At 47.8% G+C, this 13,678-nt stretch overlaps 1 long non-coding RNA gene across 1 annotated transcript; it reads left to right on the forward strand.

Annotated features, from left to right (window-relative positions):
• The first annotated feature begins 1,541 nt into the window (after positions 1-1,541).
• LOC142059528 (uncharacterized) lies at positions 1,542-2,721 on the forward strand. Its single transcript, XR_012661395.1, has 2 exons — positions 1,542-1,670; positions 2,600-2,721. It is a non-coding gene; the product is annotated as an uncharacterized LOC142059528 (long non-coding RNA).
• The last annotated feature ends 10,957 nt before the right edge of the window (positions 2,722-13,678 follow it).

Raw genomic sequence — 13,678 nt, forward strand, 5'->3', positions numbered from 1 at the left:
ACATGGAAGGCAAAGGCCCTTGAACCTCAGGTGAAGTGCCTCTATGCCAGGGGCGCCTGAGGCAGAGGATGTTGTCAAATGTTTTGAGTTTGCACCCAGATGCTGGCATAAATGAACTGGAGCCATAAAAGGTTCTTCGCTTGGTCTGTGAGAGCTGACCTGTCCAACAGCCACCTGGGAGCAGCTGCATGGCTGGAAGCAGCATTGGCACTTACTGCCCTCTGGCCAACAGGAGAAGCTTGCAGGCACTGCACACCCTCCTCTTGTTCTGGGTATGTCACTGCACTCTTGTCTCAGGCCTCTGCTGCCTGTGCTTCTGGATTGTGCCTGTGCAGTGTTTGTGCAGGGTTTGCCAATGGCAGATGTTAGCATGGAGCTGGAACAAAGGCTTCGATGTGCATGTCACTGATTTTCCCTGCAGACATGTGTCTGTGTCTCCCAGCATGTATCCTAAGAGAAAGGTCTAACGAATGGAAACACGATGCCTTTTACTAGCTGGTTGAGTACACAAGTGCTTTGGGCAACATGCCGATTGACCCCGGTCTGACACTTGAAACCTGTCTCTGGCCAAAGAACCTCCTACATCTATGAAGGATAAGTGACCAAAATAGTAGTGTTACTCTCCAACATCATAACTATGTAATTGTGTATTAAAGCCACATCATTGCAAGCTTACCGATCAGAATATCCCTTACCACCCAAGAAAAATCTTTTCTACATCATTATTATTTATCCCCTTTTCAAATACAAGTTAATGATTATTTTTTCTAAACTGTCCCCAGGATGCTCTGTTCTCTGCTGAGAGCATGGAGGGAAGGATCCAGCTGCTTTCATGGTGCAGCATTTAGCTCTGATTGTTCTCTGTGTGGATTCTATCTATCCTCAGCCAGGTCCGGTTTCAGATGAGGAGTGAGACTATTCCAGGGCAAAGTGAGCAATTGGGATACTAAGCTCATTTTTTTTTAAAGGCAATTAGGTGAAAATGTATGGTTAGAGCCACCTGCATCACTTCCCCTTTTGATTTCAGTGTCCTCCAGTCTGAATCTAGCAGTGTTTTTGCTGAGGCATAAAGATTGAACAGATAAAGCAGCTTTTCTTCACCCACACAAACCTCTTCTCCGTGTCTCAAGAAAAAAAAATCTCAGGGGGGTACATTGTTTTATGAAATGTGTATCAGACATCCAGTATCAGGGGAGTTTTGTACAGTGAATGGCGGACTCCAAACATAGCCTCAGGTGCCTGGGGCTTGGACCAGCATCATCTGGGAGGGGAAAAGGACAAAGACGTACCCACCTGTTTCCAGTTTGTCTGGGTGCCTGTTGCTTTGCATGTCCCCCTGAGCCAAATGTCATTTCTGGATAGTCACTCTGCGTCTCTCCCTGTCTCTCTGTCAGGTCAGGGCTGGGTGTGGGGGCAGTGGAGCCTCAGTGTCCTGACCGAGCAGACTTGTGTTCAGCGATGGCCGTCTGCGAGAAAAAGGGTGCTGATGTGCACTGGCCATTCCTCATTGTAGACTGCTGTTTGTGTGCCTTGCAGCTTCCAGTTCACTGCACCTATTCCCATGGCACACTTGCAGAGCATTCAAGATGTCCTGATGCTGTTATTCATTGATATTTCTTTCTCTTTTTGGGGAAGAATGTGAAGAAAAGAGAAAAACAGATTAGGAAGAGGTAAAAGACTTCCTTTAAGTTTTTATTTTTGTTTGTTTGGGTTTTTTTTAAGGACAGTAAAATCTTGTTCTCAACGGCAAATAGACTGAAAGGCTCATTACAGGTAGTGTGAAAAGCTCAGCTGGAGCTGAGCTGGAATTCCCTCCAGCTGCAGAGGACACCTAGCTCCAGCCAGACTTTGCTAGATTCCCCTGCAAGTTCATCTTCCTAGCATTACGAAGGCAGGGACCTGTGTCTACTTGTCTCTTTTGAGGTGTGTCCTCCTGAAGAGCTTGCAACGTATGAGACCCTAACACATTTAATGGCTGTGAGGCAGTGGAAAGGAAAAGATGTGTTCCTTCCTTTTCCTCTGCTTGGGTTTGGGACCATAGAAGGGAACGGGACTGCTGTCCTGCAGCTTGTCACTCCAGTAAGACACTTTTCAGTTCTCAGAAGCCCCAGCAGAAGGGGGAGATGATTAAGGGATGGCTTTGGAGGAGAAACAAAGGAGCAGAGGGCAGGCTGCCTTGCTCTTCCTGCACTGTAGTCTGCCAGCCCTGGTGTTACAGTCTTGTCTCCTCCAAGGTTTGTTTGGCTTCCCACAGGGTACCTGGGAGCTCTGTTACTGTAAGCATCCAATTCTATCTTCAGGAATGCAGCAGGGCCTGGAGTCTGTAAGAGGGTCAGGGGAGTTGCTGGGTAGAAATGGCAGGTATCTAGGTATCTTTCTTCCCAGTTCCCCCTGAGGGCTGCAGCAGTTCAGCTAGCTGGACAAAGTAACAGTGTGAGAAGAACTGAGCCCTTTGAGCAATGGCACATTCTGTTCCCCTCCAAAGGGGAAGATTTTGACATTTCATTTTAACAGTTCAGCCCTGCAACAGCTGTGATCTCCTAGAGGAGAGCCCATGGGGCTGTTTCCATCAGTTCTTGCCTTCTCTTCTCTCTGCCAGATTGCCAAGGGGCTGTCCCTGAGAGCGATGGAGTTCGAATGTACAGCAGCAGAGCACCAGGGACTTGTGATCTATCACTGGATCTCCCCAAAGGCTTGCAAATAAAGCATTTTTAAATTCTGCAGGAATTAAAGGATTTGTAAACACTGCTGCCCTCCTATTGCAAGTTGGTGGAGGCATGTGCATCCATGTCTATTAACAACCCTTCTTTGGTAGCTGAAAAGGAGTTTGAGATCTTGCTCATGACTAAAGGAGTATGGTGGCCTCAAACAGTGGCTGAGCCTAGGGGCTTGCATTACCTATGACCAGCTATGCCCACAGCATGACAGAGGAAAGAGTGGTGCTGAGAGGAGGCAGGGTCTGGCTGAGCAGTGCTGCCAGCTTTCCCACAGTACTGACCGTTGTGGCTGCTGCCTGTCCTTTCCTGCAATGCTGCCTGCACCCACCTAGTATGGCTGTCCTTGGGAAGGGCGCCGAAGCTGAGAAAGCCCTTGGGAGAGGTGGGGGGAGAAGCTCTTCTCCAGAGATTCACCAGAAGGTCTCCAGAGCATCCGTTTTCCAGACCATGAGGTGCTCTGCCTGACAAGGTGCCCCTTGGTCCAATGGATGAGGCCTTGCAGGGCTCCAATCAGGCTCTTTTGACCTACCTATCCTCCAGCTGCCACTCCAGGAGCTGAGGCTCTCATCTATGTCCCCTGACATATCCCTCATCCCCAGCCAAGGTCTCATGCCTCAGTGTGTGCTTGCAGGGCTTATTTTCTTCCCACTGGCAAGGGCTGAATTCCAGTTAAATGCCCACGGATGATCCAGAGCTAAGCAAACCTTTTTTTCTATGGATCACATCGTTTTGCAGTCCATGTGCGTGATTCATCTCATGCATAGGAGATGAGGACATGAGCTAACCTTGTTTGGAAAGTGGACACTCTCTCTCCAGGCAAGTCTGGGTCCCTGCTTTTTCCTTTGGCTTCTCCAGCCTGATGACCTCCACCGCCATCTTCTACCTGTCCCTATGGTTAAGTGTCTCTATCACAGCTATTACTACAGTGACACAGGACTAAAAAGATATCCTCCTCAACACAGGCAACAAGAAAGAAGAGTTTTGCCCATTTTACTGGTTATGTTAGCCCTTGAGGAGCTGAGCACTGCACTGTTTAATTTCTGGTTTGTGACAGCAGGGAACCAGAAGAGCAGCCAGGAAAGCCAAGGGACCACTAAGGGACTTGACTGGGATCAGAGGAAGAAACTGCAGTTGAATTCCCAATTAATCATGAGCTTTCTAAATGTGAGCCCAGCAGGGAAACCAGAGCACTCATTCTTCTCTTCTAGCTGTCAGCTTTGAGGAGCCTTTTTGTCTCTCTGTAAGGGATACCACAGCTTGATACCATGTAGCGTTAGCATCTCAGCATTCCACAAGTTATTTATGGAACAGATGATGAACAGCTTATTCCCTGCTAATGTTCTCCCAGTGGTCACAGTTTTACAGTGCTCCACCACATTTCCCAGACACGGGTGCTGCTGGCACAGCTGGGAATCCACTGCTGAAAGACAACCCCATCTTGGCACTGCAGTGATTAAGGGCAGCACTGTGCCCCCACAGTTGTTCCAGTACAATCAAATCCTGTAAAGATAAGCCTCACTGGGGAAAGAACAAAAGATCCTGTCTTCCAGGGTAGGGAACAGCCCTGAGTTAGGCTCAAATCCACACAGTGCCACATGTTTAACACCATCTCCACTCATCAGCTCTGTCTAGCTCCTTGCAGTGAGGCAACTGAACGTGGTCAGTGGCAGGTCAAGTTACAGTCCACAACAAATAGGAGTCCTTAGCCACACCACTATCTCTTAGCAGGATGCATGAGTAATTAAAGACAGTCTTCTAACAAAGGTTGTAATGGGAACAGAAAATGGCATTGCATGAATCCATTCCTCTGACAAGGGTTGCAATGAAAAAGACAGGCACTTTCATGGTTGCTGTGTTACTGCTGCAGCTATGTCTTTCTTGTTTTTGGCAGCATTAATAAAGAGAAAGAAAATAAAAGTTGCAACTTCTTTGGAACGAAGCAGATTTCAAGTTTGTTTTGCCATGAAGGAAATGAAAATATCTCCAGAATTCTCCCCAGAGAACTATGGAAATGTTCCTGCACTCTGCCAAAGACCCACATTTCTGTTTGCTTCGTGATGTCATAAAATGATATGACACATTGAATGGCATCACCTTTCCCTGTTGTTTCCCTGCTTGGATTGTGGAGCTGGCATCTCTCTTGCTTTCTGCAGCTCTCCTCCCATCACCATGGCTCATTAAAGACCGCAAATTACAACTGCAACTGAGTGGTCACTCAGGTCCTCTGCTCCAGCCTGTCCCCTTCCACCACAGAAGCTAAAAGCACACTGCCTGCTTGTGACTTCTTCTGAGGTGTAGCAGACCCAGTTCATGGCAGGATGGATTGTATCGCTTTTACAGCAAGAGTCATGGGAGCTGAGACTAGGAATGATTCTCCAGGGTGTATTGAGAAGACTATCTGAAGGAGAAAATTAAGACAGAAAGTGCGATGGTGAGATGTGAATCCAGAATGAGAAGAATGAAAGCTGGTAGGTGTCCATCCCTTTCCCCTATCTCTATGCCTCCTGTGAAACATACCCAGTTTTAGATGGCACCCAAGACATATTGCACCAAGAGAGAGGTGGTCTGCAGTCCCCGAGCCACCTGACCCTGCTCAGCCCACCCTGGGAGCGAGCCCCGGGCACACACCGTGTGTTCCCATGCCAGCCCAGTGCACTCCTTGGCTGGGGTGGTTTGCAAGATGTTTGACAGACACTATCAACATGAGCCTGCCCTGCAGATCTGCAGAGCCTGAACTCAGTGATGAGACAAAGTGTGAGCAGTGGGAAGGCATGCAGGCAGCAGTTCCCAGAGCCTGGCAGCACTGACGCTGGAGGCAGCACTGATGCTGGAGGCAGCTTGTGAGCTGTGGCAGCAATGTGACATGGCACTGGCTGTGCAGAGCTGCTGGGGCTGTGCCCTGGGAAACAACGAGGCTGCACCACCAGTGAAGCGGAACCTCTGGGGCTCCAGGGGGTGCAGATGGGACGAGCCCATGGCAGCTTGCTCCATGGGCCCCGCTCCCCATGCCTGTCTGTGGTCACCAGGTCCCGGTTTCCTCCCCACACTTCCTCCACCAACCCCTCGGCCCCACGGCGCAGCTGCATGGCCCCACCTGGGCAATGCTGCCAAGGCCACATCCGTGTGTGGACAAGCAGCCGCTCTGTCACCTGTGGGTGTGGGTCCTGCCACCGCGGAGTCCCAGCCTGACCCAGAGGCGCCGACCCCATCCTTGCACCTTGGAGCAGCCCAGCCCAAATGCTTCCACCCACCTAGCCAGCAGAAACTCCTGGCTGTAGCTCAGAGATGGACTCTGCAGACAGAGCCAACACAGGCTTCCTGGGACAGAGGTCCCAGGGGAAAGCTGCTCACCCACAGCCACAGAGCTGAGTCTGGACTAGCAAGCACACCTGGATTCCTTGGCAATTGGGCAGGACTCAAATCCATAGCATCCTCAGGATTTGGGGACAAGACCACAGCGATGCTGGGGCGGAGGAATCAGGAGAAGGGAGAAAGCAGACAACAGCCCAGAGCTGTGTCACAGAAGGGCAGAGAGTTGGGCCATCCACCCGAGGTCCTTGGAGGGCTTGAACCCCCCTTTATGGATGTGACCTGGGGGACACATTCACTCCACAGTACGCTCCTGTGGGTGCAGGAGACCAGTGAGGTGACGGGGAGAAGAGCAACGACAGGCCATCAGAGGCCCACATACTTGGTACAGCCTTTCAGGCAGGCCTTCTGCATAGCATCAGTGGTGTAACACAGGAACACGCACATCCTCCTGGCTCCTGAAGTGGATGTGCTGGGCAGTCTCTGCAGGAAAGGGAGGAATCAGCCCCAGCACATGCTGCAACACATGCAGGCCCTCCCTCCCTCCCTTGGAGCAGGGATGTTGGAGAATGATCCCACTTAATCCAAACCAGATGTCAGACTCATACCAGCCACAGGGGAAGCTCCACCAGCCCATGAAGTCACCAGCCCCTGGCAGGCGCAGTGAGTCATCTCAGAAGAGCCATCTGCCAGGACCTGCCCTGATCTCAAAGGTTCTGTTCCTGCATTAGTCACCACTCTCCTGCACAGGGAGGGGAAGGGAGAAGAGAGGAAGGGAGGGCAGGGGAGGGCAGCCATCCTTATTCTTGATGTCTCAGATGAAGGACACTGGCTTTTTGCACATCATGCAAAAGCCTTCTTGGTTACCTGGAGTAAGAGTGGAGAAGACAGGATGTTGGGGACATACCCATGAGAGGTGGAGGCAGTACAAGGGACAAGGGATCTTTGGTCTGACACAGCTCAGCCACTCTCTGTTTGCCCTACCAGCTCTGTGCTACAGTATAGCTCTGGGGCATCCCAGGTACACAGGGACCAGCACACGCCACTCAGGCTGGTGCAGCCCTAGTCATAGTACCAGCTACTTCAAACCCCGCCAGACGAGACAGCACCCATGTGGATGGAAAACAGGTCACACATACTTGGTGAAGGAGCCCACAGGTCAGCCCTGAGGGCCAGATCCCACCAGAGCCCTACAGATGGTGCTGTGAGCCCTGCATGCTCCCCTTGGTCACAGCTCAGAGCAGTGGCCACCAGACTCCCTTTCAAAGCTACCCATAAACAGCACCTGCTGCCTGTACACAGGCTTCTGTGCTGCCTTCATGCAGTCCCCACAGTCAGGGACTGTTTGGAACCCCCAGCTCAGGCCCCAGGAAGCCAGCAGACCCTGTTGGACCTGTCTTCATCCTGGCTACACTTAGCAGAGACAAAGCCTCCCCAGACACAAGGATGCAGGTTCAGGAACACTGCTACAGTCAGGAAAAGTGAGCTGTACACAGTGACAACATCTTGATGGAGAAACGGGCAGGATGGAGCAGAGAAGGCACACCCTGACATCCACACACCCCTTGCCAGAGCCACGTACAGAGGTGCTGACTGCAGCACTGGAAGCAGGACAGGCGGGCGCTCCTTCTCCCCGCTGGTGTGGCCGGCCCAGCCCTGCCACCCATCAAGCTAGGCCTCCCCACTCACAGGTTGGCTGTGCTCCTTGAAAAGCAGGTAGCTGGCGAGAGGTGGTGTGTAGGTCAGACACTGCACTGTGGAGTTGAGGAAGCAGGTGTTCCCTAGGTTGTTCACCTAGGGAACCAATCTGGTAGATCCGCTCCCACTTCATGGAGAGGTGTTCCTTGGGGCAGAGCACCTTCTGGGGTGCAAGGTGACGCTGTGAAAAGCCAAAATCAGGTCTCAATAGTATGAACGACTATGCAGGCAGGTATTCTTTATTGCAGCGCTGGATGCACAGGGGATCACTCCTCCTGATGGGCGTGCCTACACAGGGTTAGTTGCATAACTTATACAAGCTTTACATATACAAGCTTTTCTGAGAAAATATATACATATTCATTAATTTTTCCTGAGAACTCATTATCGTATGCAAATGTCCTTTGCGCATGCCTGTAGATGTCTCCAGGTGGTTGTCAGGGGTCTCAGGATGAAGGATATACTCTGCCTCACTATGTCCGTTAGTTCACTTTTGCTTTCACACAAACTCAGCTCTGAGATCATGTATGTACTGTCCTTGAGGGATAGTCTGTTCTGTTTTAGAGAGAGAGCCCTGCAGTACAAGCCCATGACACCCTGCTGGACAAGGTTCTGTAGGCTGCAGCACCTGAGTAGAGCCTTTCTGTGCAGGGAATACAGCTCTGACAGGTGCAGTGAGAGAGACAGAGCCAGCCATAGTGCTGACAGAGGCCATCCAACACCACCTTAATCCTCTCTCTTCTGCTGCAGGGTGACAGCCTTTGTCCTCTCATCTGCAAAGATAGCACCTACAACTAATTCTGGCTTGTTGGCATGACCAGCTGTGGGGAAAGGCTATGCGAGAGCAAAACAGCCTGGAGTCTACACCTCCACTCAGGACTTTTGTGGCTGGATCCTAGTACAGATGGGACTGTGCCCAGCAGTAAGGGCCACTCCTACATCATGGGCATGGAGTCATTTTTTCACCACCTCAATCCCCTTTCAGAGGCCAAGGCCAGGCAGGCAGGCTTAGCTCCTGCCTGTTTCCACTCCAGAAGCTGGTGGAATTCTTTGCTTTGGTACAGGAGCTCCTGCAGGTCCTAAGTGGAAAAAAGGCTTAAGCATAAGGATGAACAGGATCCAGTGCACACTGCAGTGGACCATGACCATTTCTTTCTGGGGCAATGCCTGCTGATCCCAAGGCAGCCTGAGTGGCAGAGATCTGTTCTGTCCTGCCCACTCTCCCCTGACTGCACACAAAGCTGAAGTGGACTTAGTGTTTGAAATGAAGTTGCCAATTTTCACAACCAACCATGCTTCAGTCCAATTCAGTCTCCTGTGCAAGGCAAGGACGTCCACACCTGGCACCAGCAAAATGAGGCTGCAGGCCCACAGTAAGGGGCACCTGGAACCAGAGAAAGAAGGCCTTGTCTTCTCTGGATACTTTGTTATTCCAGCACCAGATTTTGTAGGTACATAAGAGGGACTGATGTCAGAGGTTGCCAAATACTGAAAATACCCAGTGATTGACCCACACCAAAGGTGCCAGGACTAAAACCTATTGTTTGTCCTCACACTCCCTTAGTAGCCCCTTAAATGCTTCACCTATGTGCAGCTCTGTGCTTGCCTATGCTCCTAATATGCCTGATACTCTATCTGCATTCAGAGCCCAGCTACAATATTGAAAACAGTCAGTAATTTCTCCCAGACCAAAGGTGCCAGGACTAAAATCTATTGCTTGTCCTCACCTGCCTTTGGAAGCCCTTTCACAGCCACACTATCATTTGGGCTCCGAGCTTTCCATGCTTCCTAACATTCCCAACACTGTCTCTCAGTGTATTCAGAGCCCAGCTTTGAAATTGAAAACATCCAACTATTTCTTCCACACCAAAGCTGCCAGGACTAAAAGGTGTTGCCTGACCTCAACTTCCCTTTGCAGGTCTTTCATAGCCACAACAACATTGTGGCTCTGTGATTACTTAGCCTCCTAATGGTGGCAACACTCTCAATACATTCAAAGCCCTGTTCTGAAATGGAAGACATCCGATGATTTCTCTCACAACAAAGGTGCCAGGACTAAAAGGTATTGCCTTTCCTCACCTTCCCCTACCAGCCCATTCAATGCTGCACGAACATCGCAGCTCTGTGCTTGCCTAGACTCCTAACGGTGCCAACACTCTCTGTCATGGTTTCCAGAGCCCAGCTCTGAAACTGAAAACATCCTGCAATTTCTCCCACACCAGAGGTGCCAGGACTAAAAGCTATTGTCTGTCCTTACATTGTGTTAGCAGCCCCTTCACTGCCACCCTAATGTTGTGGCTCTACACTTGTCTAGCCTCCTACTGTTCCTAACACTCTCTTTGACTGTATTCAGAGCCCAGATACAATAATGAAAACAGTCAGCCATTTCTTTCACACCAAATTTGTCAGGGTTAAATCGTATTCTTGTCCTCATATTCTATTTCCAGCCCTTTCACAGCCACACCATCATTTTGGGTCTATCCTTGCCTAACCTCCTAACGAGCCCAACAGTCTCTCTCACTGTTTTCAGGACCTAGCTGCAATATTGAAAACATCCGGCAATTGCTCCCACACCAAGGTGCCAGGGCGAAAACTTATTCCTTGTCCTTCACCTTCCCTTAGAAACCCCTTCACTGCTGCACCAACATTGCAGCTCTGTGGTTGCTTAGCCCCCTATCAATCCCAACACTCTCGACCACTCTATTTAGAGCCCTGCTCCAAAATTGAAACCATCCAGCGATTCCTCCCACACCAAAGGTGCCAGGACTAAAAGCTATTGCTTGTCACCTTCCCTTAGCAGCACCTGCACAGCCACACTACCATTGCAGCTCTGTGTTTGCCAGGCCTCCTAACGTTCCCAGCACTCTCACCCATTGTTATCAGAGCCCAGCTCCAAAACTGAAAGCATCCACTGATTACTCCTACACCAAAGATGCAAGGACTAAAAACTATTGCTTGTCCTCCCTCATCTTCTTTTGGCAGCCCTTTCACTGCCACACCAACATTATGGCTCTGTGCTTGCCTAGACCCCTCACAGTCCCAATACTCTCTTTCACTGTATTCACAGCCAAGTTACAATACTGAAAACAATCATGATTTCTCCCACACCAAACATGTGGGCTAAACGCTGGTGCTTGTCCTCACCTTCTTTTGCCATCCTCTGCCCAGCCCCACTACCACTGTGGTTCTGACCTTACCAGGCCTCCTAAGTTTCCCAATGTTGTCCAAAAAGCAGATTTGTTGCCTCTGTGCCATGAGACAATAATCACAGAGTCAGAAGAGACATTGCTATATTATTTCTGGGTTGCACAAGCCTGGGTGCTTGGTGGTTTTCCACAAATCAAGCACACCAAAGCTGGCTACCTCATTTTATTTATACCAGAAATTAATCAATATTCTGCCTATCTAATACCTATTCATTCTAATCTACATAGGTTGCATAATGGCATTAAGTCACTTCTCTTGGCTCCACTTCAGATCCTTCTGTGCATGCCTTCCTTTCTTCAGGGGTCCTTGGTGGCCTTTACAGATAAAGAACCCTAACCCTTTTTATCCATATATGGTTGCGTGTCACCTAAGGACAATTCAAGGCTATTTTCTCTTGCCAACTCTCCTTTATTTTATTCCTAAAAGAATATTTCTTCTTGATTAAATGGATAACACTGATGGCCAAGATATGCTGCCCCTAAGCTTAGGTTAAATATTAAAACATCAAACAATGTTTCATCTAAAAGAAAGGAGTTTAGATTCATGCTAATTAAACATAGGCGATACCTCTTCTTTCCAAGGGGGCATTGTTCTTTTGCAGTCATGTCCCCGCTTTTTGAGGCTTGAGGTGTCTTAACACCTCCAAGTCTCAAACCATTCCTTTATATCTCCTCAGGATACACTGCATAAGACAATAAGTGGTTATGATTATTAGTACAATTCATAAGATAATTATGAACACTTGCTTTAGTGATCCTAAATTGGGAAGCCATGAGGTTAACCAAGAAAGATCCAATCCTTCCCTTTCATAAGCTTCAGAGGCTAATTTTCTCAATTATTGTGTTTTCTTTTCTACTAACTGCGAATTATCTGAGAGATTAAAACAACACATTCCTTTAAATTACTCACAACCATGGTTGTGTCTTAACAGTAAATAGTCAATAGCTGCCTGGTTTTCCACCGTGGCTTCTGGGATTTAGGTCATTTCAATACCAATGACTGCCAAGGCCTGTGAAATAAAGTTTCTGTCTTTACCAGCGCTCAAGCAATTTGTTTTAGAATATGGTAATTCTTAGCTACCCCGGCTCCAGGGGTGAGAATTGCAGCTGTCATGATTTCACTTGGACTATATAAAATGATTCGTGAATCACAGTCACTAAATAGCTGATGAACATCTTTTTCTCGATTCACTTTGTAAATCTTTCTTATTTAAAAGTAAGGGGGCCAATCTTCGTATAGAGCAAAGGCCTCTGGTTATATTTGCTGGAGTTCTAGGGGAGTGGGAACTCCTATCAGGCATGAACTATACACATCTCGTACTGAATTCCCAGATCCAATGCAAAAGGAGGATCTATTGGTTACCTCTCGGGCTAGTAATTCCCATAGATTTTGATTTCTGTTCCGTTGTGATAGCATAATCTATGAATCACTTTTTCCCATCTGAATTATCAGAACACCTAAAACAATCAACTGTTTCATTATGAGTTTCACAAATAATTATCCAATATCAAACAAAACTGTTTTCCCTGCATACAATCTTATTCAAATACTTCAATACTGGGTATAGTTTAGCTTTAATTTCAAGGGTCCCTTTGGTGTGAAAGTCTAAGGAGGTGCTCCAATAGGCTAACTTTTTCTTGTGTTTGTGGTGTTATTCTGATCCTAAGTAATGCAAAGGATAAAACCTAGGTCCATTTCATCTGGGTTTCTTGACACAATTTTCTAATTTCCTGTTTAATTGATTGATTCATCCTTTCTACTTTCTAACTAGATTGTGATCACCACAGAGTGTGTAAATCCCATTTAATCTGCAAAAATTTTGAAACTTCTTGGATAATTTCTGCCACAAAATGGGGTCCTCCACCTGATGAAAATCCCTCAGGGACTCCAAATCTAGGTATTATTTCTTATAAAAGCACTTTTACTACCCCTCTGGTTTTGTTGGTGCAACACAGGAAAGCCTCTAGCCGGCCTGAAAAGGTATCAACAATTATCGATAAATACTTACATTCTTTACAATTTGGTATTTCTGAAAAATCAATTTGCCAATAACTCCCAGCTACAGAGCCTCTTTTTACCTCTATTGGTAAGGGCCTCTTCTGAATTTTTGTATTATTCCTTAAATAAGTCTTACATCCCTTTGTAATACCTTTAGTGATTTTTAGCATATTAATGCCTATTGTGTATGTTTTTGTCATTTCTACTAATGCCTCAGCTCCCATATGAGTGGCACCATGAGGTTTTTTTCATAATTTCTCTCATTATTTAAGGAGTAACTACACATTGTGCATCTGAAGTTTTCCACCATCCTTCAGAGGTCCTATTACCATTTAGAAACTCAGCCAGTCTATTTTCTTTCTCTCTATATTCAGGAAAGTTCTGTCAGGACTAAGGCCGCTATCCTTGTAAATAGAGCAGCTCTTTTTGCAGTCTCATCTGCCCTTCAATTTCCTTTAATTATATCAGTCTGCCCCGATCTGTGTGCTCTGCAATGTTCCACTGCCAGTTCCTTTGGCTTATTAACTGCAGTCTCAAAACTTTCTTGCTATATTTTATAGGATTTCCTTGTGACAATAACAATCCTCTCTCCTTCCAGATTGCAACACATGCATGCATTACCCCAAATGTGTGTTTTGAGGCTGTATAGATGTTAACGTGCTTTCCTTCCAATATTTCAAAGGCTCAAATAAATGCAATTAATTCAGCTTTGTGTGCAGAAGTGTTCACTTGCAAAGGTGCTGCCTCTA

This window comes from Phalacrocorax aristotelis, chromosome 7 (genome assembly GCF_949628215.1).
Source record: "Phalacrocorax aristotelis chromosome 7, bGulAri2.1, whole genome shotgun sequence".
Lineage (NCBI taxonomy): Eukaryota > Metazoa > Chordata > Aves > Suliformes > Phalacrocoracidae > Phalacrocorax > Phalacrocorax aristotelis.